The following is a 6,000-nucleotide window of genomic DNA, read 5'->3' on the forward strand; positions in this document are numbered from 1 at the left end:
GTCAAATAGATACCCAGTTTGTCCAAAAAGTGAACTGAATTAATTCCAACTTTTATTTGAATAAATTCAAAATAAAATTAGAATAAGTTTTCCAAGAGTATTTTACCAAAATAATTTATTAATGTAAATTATCTCAGTTCTGAGTTATTGATAAGTCAAGAGTTGTACTTGTAGAGAACTCTGTGAATAAACACTACTAGAGAACTCTACAAGGACTTATCGATAGGTCATTTTTAAGCCTATCGAGAAGTCACTCGAAAAGTCATTAAATTGACTTATCGGGGACTCACTCGAGAAGTCCTAACATGACTTGTCGAGAAGTCAATTTTGACTTATCAAGAACTCAATTTTCTATAAATACTTTTGGTTTTTGTAATTCTGCTTTGTGTTAATTTTACATATCAAGAATGTAAATTAACAACTGAGCAGTTTACTTAGAATTTGAAAAATTCCAAGTTGAATTGAATTTTTGAAAAATCAATATGCAGAGATTTCTGAAATATTTATAGTTCATATTTCAGTTAATTTTCAATTGAATCAAATTAATTTTGATTTACTGGAAATTAATCTGCTGCAACACATTAGCTGAGTGCTTGCCTTAGGATGAAGAATTAAGCATTCCAATTTCACCTAGAAGTCTAGTGAAAGTTGCTTCATCCAAAGGTTTAGTTAAAATGTCAGCTAATTATTTTTTTGTTGGAATAAAAATGAGCTCAATGGTACCATTTGTAGCATGTTCTCTAATAAAATGATACCTTACATCAATGTGCTTTGTTCTAGAATGATTAATTGGATTAACCACTATAGATATAGCACTAGTATTGTCACACATAATAGGAATTTTGTGTAACACTAGGCCATAATCCATCAGCTGATTTCTAATCTAAAGTACTTGAGCACAACAACTTCGTGTAGCTATGTATTCAGCTACAACTATAAAAGTTGATACAGATTGTTGTTTCTTGCTATACCAGGATAGAAGTCTTTATCCAAGAAATTTACAGTCTCCAATGGTACTCTTTCTATTTACCCTACATCCAGCAAAATCTGTATCTGTGTAACCAACAGCTTCAAAGCCAGTTCCCTTAGGATACCATAATCCCAAGTTTGGAGTTCCCTTTAAATATCTAAAGATCCTCTTTATAGCCATCAAATGTAATTCTTTTGAATTGGATTGAAATCTTCCCATCATATAACTATCAATGTTGAGGTTCTCAAATGCAAGAGCTTCAACTCCATTATCATCAAGGTATTTCATGCCTGGATGCTTGTTATCATTGAAAGTATTATATGTGCTCTCCATAATATTCTTTTTGATTAATCACATAAACTTTGTAGGTTGTTCTTTCCAGTGAATATCCCAGAAAAATTACTTCAAAAACATTTGAGTCAAATTTTCCCACATATTCAGAGTTGTCTTTCAAAATATAACACTTGCTTCCAGACACATGAAGATGCTTTACAGTAGGCTTTCTTTTAGACATGATTGAGGTGTTCTAGCAGCTGAGAGTTCCACTGTCACTTCTCAATCTTTTCACACAATTGTAATCTTCAGCCTGTTTTTCTATCTTCTTGATGTGCTCAATTATGATATCTGGAGTTTCATCTTCAGAGTGCATAAACTCTACCCAAGTGTATCTTGAGAAATCATCCACTATCACAAGTGCATATTAGTTCCTTGAAATTGATAAGACATTTACTAACCCAAACAAGTGCATATGGATTAGCTGCAAAGGAGTACTTATAGAGTTCATAATTTTTGACTTGTGACTTGATCTCTTCATTCTTCCTCTCTAACAAGCTTCACAAACTTCAACTTGAGCAAATTCCAGTTTAGGCATGTCTCTTAACAACTCCTTTTAGACCAAGGTGTTAATTGCCTTGAAATTCAAGTGAGACAGCTTTTTATGCCAGAGCTTGCTTTGTTCTTCTGATGCCGTGGTGTAGAAGCAACAAACACCATCCTTATTTGTTGAGTCAAAATCTGTAACAAATAAGCTTCCTTTCCTTTCTCCATTTAAAACAACTTCACTAGTTTTCTTGCTGATGAAAGTGCATTCTTCTTTGTTGAATAAAACTTTAAAGCCTTTGTCTGCAAATTGGCTAACACTGAGAAGATTCACTTCAAGACCAGCTACTAGTGCTACATCATCAACGACAACATTTTCGGAAACAATCTTGCCATGTCCCATTGGGAATCCTTTGATGTTGTCTCCAAAGGTCACCAACGGCCAGCTTTCTCCTCAACCTATGATAGCAGGGCTTTATCACTTGTCATATGCCTGGAACATCCACTGTCTATGATCCAGATGACTTTCTTCACTTTTCCCTACACACAATGAGTTCTAAGTGTGTTTAGCAACCCAAGCAGTGTTGGGTAAGTTCTTCTTTTAACTGATTTAGCAGAAGTAGAATGAGTAGTTTCAGATAAAATAGAGTTCATTAATTGTTGAGCTTTTTCCCTTTCTGTTGTAGATCCAATTCTTGTTTCTTTAAGGTCTACTCTCAGTTTGTAGCAGCTCTTCATCACTTTCAAATTGCAAGGGATACAGTTAAACTTGTCGCAGAATGAGTAGGGATCATTTGCATTTGCTTCATTGTATTTGCAAGCTCCTTCAGTTGGCTTGCTATCTGCCTTTTTACAAAGGTGAGTTAGGTGATTCACCGAGCCACATTTTTCACATTTCTTTCTTGGAGCATCTGCAACATAAGCAAAATTGTTGCTTTTGTTTATCCCTATTTTTCCATTTCTATTTTTCTTTTTCTTTCTTGCATCTCCAGTTTTGGTTTCTTTAACAGGAGTCTTGGGACTTTATTTGTTCATAATCTTCTCTTCGATATTAGAAGACTGAACTGATTCTTCAGTTTTCTTCTCTTTATCCTCATCAGCAATTTATTGCTTGATAATCAATTCTTCTTCACTGAAGTTGACTTCGCATGCTTTGAATATAGGTGCATTAACCTCTTTCAAAAAGGTTGGAGCATTCTCAGTTTTCTTTGCTTTCCCTTTGTTATCTACAGTCTTCTTTTTGTCATTCATGGCATCATAGTCAAGGCCAATAGCAATGTTTTCATATGGCTTATTCTTCTCATGGTACTGTCCGACCAGTTCAGATGCATTTCCGAAAGATTTCATCTTCACTTCATTCTTTTCCAGCTTCTCCCTTAGCACTGCTTCAATTTCATTTGCACACTTGAGCTTGTTCTTTAGATATGCATTTTCTTGTTTTAAAGCATCAAGCTCTACCAACAACAATTCAGTTTCTTGCTTCTCACTTTCAAGCTTCTCATTTATCTTTGTTAATTTTCTAACTTCTTCATTAGCAGCAACCATGCTTGTGTGAATGTAAAACATTTCTGTACTCATATTTTCAATAGTTTCCTTAAATTGATTCATATTTAAATCAATAGTGGTAAGAGTTGTTGTCTGTGCTTTTGATGAGGATGATTCACCTTGCTCCAAAGCCATTAGAGCATAGTTTCCAACTTCCTCATCTTTATCATTATCTGAATCATCCCAACTCTTTCCCTCTACAATGTAAGCTTTGCTTTGCTGCTTTTTCAGAAGAGCTTCATACTTTGCTTCCAGTTTAAGATAAGCTTTGTCTTTCTTTTCCTTCTTGGGTTTCCTGCATTCTGTAGTAAAGTAGCCTAGTTCATCACAATTGAAGCACCTTATATTAGATCTGTCAACATATACAGTTTTGTAGCCATTCTTACTATTAGAATTGTACTCCCCTTTTTCTTTCCAGCTGCTGTCATTATTGAAAGACTGTCATTTACTCCTGAAGTATCTTGGCTTCTTTACTCTAATATTAGAGAGCTTTCTAGCCAAATAAGCCATTGACTGATCTAGCTCATCCAGTTCTTCAAGTGTGTAGAACTCATCTTTTTCTAATTTCAGAATGACTTGTTCCTGTGAATCATTTATTCTTTGCTCACTTGTTGAGGCAACTGGTATTTGAGATCTTAACTCATTACTCGATGTTTGGCTTTCATTGACAATTAAAGCACTTGAGCCATTTACAACATGTCCTTGGTCAGATCTCAATGATTTTCTCTGAATCATTTCAAGTTCATATGTTTTGAGAATTCCATATAGAACTTCCAGTGTTATCCTACTTAAGTCTCTTCCTTCCCTGATTGCTGAGATTTTATGTTCCAAATGATCAGGGAGAGTAAGCAAGAACTTCAGGTTCACTTCTTCAGCTTTATAATATTTTTCATGAAGCTGCAAATCATTTATCAGCTTGTTAAACCTTTCAAACACATCAGTAATACTTTCCTTTGGCTTTGCCATAAAAACCTCATACTGTGAAATCAATATTCTTCTTTGGTTTGACCTAACTTCTTCCGTTCCTCCACAGAGTATCTCAATCTTTTCCCATATTTGCTTGGCAGCGTCACAGTTGACAATGTTTTTGTACATCACATTGTCAAGTTACTCAATCAATATTAATTGGAAGCTACTATCCAGGGAGACTTTCTCCTTTTCAGGGTCAGAATACTCAGAAGGATCTTTTGGAGCAAAATGAGCTGGGATAACCATGTCTCCATCTATAGATTCCTCAACTCTAACCATAGGAATGAAGGGTCCATTCTTGGGGATCTGAATGTAGAGTGGATTGTCCATCCTGATAAACATCATCATTTTCTTTTTGCAAAGAGTTTAGTTATCATTGTCAAAGGTAGGAATTTTGATGCTGCTAATTTTCTGTGTATTCATTCTTCCAAGATCTTGAAACTATTTACTTTTAGATTTTGCTCTGATACCACTTGTTATTAAATGAATAACACACAGGGGGTGAATGTGTTTTACTGTTTTTGTGCTTTTCTTGAATATTTATGGTTGAAAAAAGTAAATTAAATCTTGTAGTGAAATGTGTTCATGCAGAATTTAAGCTTGCAGAAAATAAAGAACACAGATCTTCAAAACTCACTTAATTTTATATAAAAATTAAAACTGTTTTGCTACAAAATTTCTAGGCTCTTTGTTCATAAAGAATTTATCTTTTCCTTGAGAGTGTTACAAGAAATTTGATCTAAATTGTTACAACTAACTAAAGGACCAGTGTTAACTTTATAACTTACTTTACTGCTGGTTTACACAGTGTGTGATAAGATATGCTATTAGCTTCTCTAAACTGTCACTTGTCATTTTTATTTATAGAAAAGTAGATCTTCCATTTCTAGCTTAGCATATCTTTAGCATCCCGTATTCACTTTGATCTTCCTTTTTAAGTTAATCTTTACCATTAATCTTGCATATTCTTCAAGCTGCTTTTTGTAGACTTGTCAATCCAGCTGGTTGGATTGTTTCTTGATTGTTTATCTTGAATATTGAACTGGTCTGTGATTCTGTACTTTGAGAATTTTACTCGAGATCTCCAGTTTAGGAACATAGAGATTTTGATATCTCAATAAGTATAATGACTTATCGAGATCTCTAATGCTCTAGTGAATTTGACTTATAGAGGTCTCTGAGTTCTCGAATGAAACTTTAGCTTATCGAGATCTCTCAACATCATGTCTTCACTTTATCTTGTCGATAACTTAGAGTTCTCTAGTGAATTTTGACATTGATATCTCCAAGTTCTCTAGTAGACTTAGACTTATGGATAACTCAGAGTTCTCTAATGAATGTAGACTTGTCAATAACTCTGAGTTCTCTAGTGAAGAAATGACTTATCGATATCTCCAACCTTCATGTCTCTTTGACTTGTCGATATCTCTCTGAGTTCTCTTGTAGCTTTCTTGACTTCTTGATAAGTCATTTGGAGTTCTCGAATGACTTCTCTATAACACTAAATCTATGAATTGTAGAGATCCTGACTTAGAGTATTTTTATCCAAACAGATTTATTCAACTCCAAGCTTCTTCAAAATTCTTCTGAGGCATGATCTTCTTGATCTTCTTCCGGATAGAATCATTAGGCTTGATACTGTTTCAGAAAAAAGACTCCAGTCTGCTCCTTTAACATTTTTACAGACTTTAAATATT

This window comes from Apium graveolens, chromosome 3 (genome assembly GCF_009905375.1).
Source record: "Apium graveolens cultivar Ventura chromosome 3, ASM990537v1, whole genome shotgun sequence".
NCBI classification, from domain to species: Eukaryota; Viridiplantae; Streptophyta; class Magnoliopsida; order Apiales; family Apiaceae; genus Apium; species Apium graveolens.